Genomic DNA, 2,033 nt, shown 5'->3' on the forward strand with positions numbered 1-2,033 from the left:
TCCTATCATCTCTAACGTTGTTACCAGAGGGGACATATACATTTAAAACAGTAGTAGTAAAAATTTTACAACTGATGCCCCTCCCATTTTCTAACAGACAGATATCCTTCACATCAATACCATCTTTGACAAGGATCGCAGTCCCACATGTGGCTTCCGGTGCAATATTTAAAATCTCTTGAAAACCTGGGACATAAAAGTTGTGGACATTAAATTCCTGTAGGAGGGCTATATCAGTATCCGACTGGTAAAGGAAATCTTTTAAAGAAGCGACTTTCGTTTCACTGCGAATCCGATTTATATTGATCGTGGTCACATTATATGTCAGTTCCGTTGGCATAGGTGCAGGTAAAAGAAATTGGCTAATGAAGTATACCCCATGCAGAGTCACGTCTGTACCATTCCATTCTGTCTGTCAGAAAGAAAAATAGACATTAAAAAAAAAAAATTAAATGCCACTAGCATGTGTCAGGTCCATCTCCATTCCGTGGTCGGTGCGATCTTCTTGGGCATCGGCCCAATCAAGTCCTTTTCCTGAGACAGTTCGGTCTAAATCCATAGTAGTGCCGGTCTGCAAACCTGCGACGCCAAGCGGTGCGCGAGGTTGTTGTTGAAGATCATCTGCATCGGCACGACTCATCTCCGCTTCAGTAAACTCGTTAACTCGTGCTACTGGGCATTGTTCTCGTAGTCGTTCATTATCTCTTAAATGTTTTAACTTTTCCCGCAATGCAGGAGCTAAACTCTCTGCTGCTTTGTGTGCCAATCTCCTCTTCTTGCCTTTCTTCGAAGATCTCTTCGGCGATCTAGCAGGAGATGAAGTTTGCGACCTGTCAGGAGAAGTACCGGATGATACGTCTGACGTCGCCTGTTCCTTTTTTCGGACAAAAGTCCGCGTATCGCATTCCACAACGGCAGAAGGAGGCGCATCTTTTTCCATGGCTCCCACTGGTAGCAACCCAGTCTCCAATTCTACACTATCGCTCGTTGTGGTTTCCTTGACGCAAGTGTCTTCTGTGGGCGCCAACGTGAAACCAATGTCCAGATTGCTATCTTCGTTCATAGTTCCCGCAGAGTGGATGCCTGGAGCGTCCACTCCTCGGAAGCTAGTGGCAATATCCTCACGTTGGTGGGAATCCTGACGACGCAAGGAAACCTCCGTTGCGGGTATTTGGGGATCTTCGGCCGAGTCCGCGGAAGAACGAGCAACCACAGTGGGAGAGTTGGAAAAAGTTGGCGTCGGCATAGATTCGAGGGGCGCGGAGCTGATCGGCAGACCATCCGCAAATCTAGAGCTGGAAGCCGGAGTATCATCGACAACCGCCCGCGAGGCAGCAGGCTCCCCGCGCACAGGCGGCACCGACTCGCCTCGGCTGCGGAAGTCAGCAGCGGCAGCGTATGACAACTTCATACCAACAACAGGGCCGGAACTCGGCATCTCGTCACGCGGTAACTGCGGGACACGCCTCCGTGAACATTCTGCACGAATGTGTTCCGTGGAATTGCATAAAGCGCAAGTCCGCGGTTGCCCTTCATAGATAATCAAAGCACGATACCCACAAATATTAAGATAAGAGGGGACATGCTTCTGTAATTCAATCTTAATTTGCCTTACGCCGTTCAAGACAGGAAACATATGAGCTTCAGACCACCTTTCTGCCACATTGGAAATAATTCTGCCATAAGGCCGAAGGGCAACATTAAGTTCTTCGGGCGGAATTTCAAAAGGGAGCTCAAACACTCTGATCGTACGAATCCCGTACCCAGCATGACTAACAGCAACGTCACTCACATTCCCATCAGAATGATTAAACTTCACGCTACCTCCGCAACGATCCACAATGGAACTACATAATTCTGGACTTTTCATCTTCAGATACACAGCATTTGTCACAAACGAGAGATAAACTCCGACAACATCATCACCGTTAATCAATACTTTTTCGATAAACCATGCTTTAATTTCAAATGCTTTAGGTCGAACGAAATTTCGATCGAAAGTAAACTTGATTGTGTCTTTCCTCAAATAATTC

The sequence above is a fragment of the Schistocerca gregaria genome, unplaced genomic scaffold (genome assembly GCF_023897955.1).
Source record: "Schistocerca gregaria isolate iqSchGreg1 unplaced genomic scaffold, iqSchGreg1.2 ptg000077l, whole genome shotgun sequence".
NCBI lineage: Eukaryota > Metazoa > Arthropoda > Insecta > Orthoptera > Acrididae > Schistocerca > Schistocerca gregaria.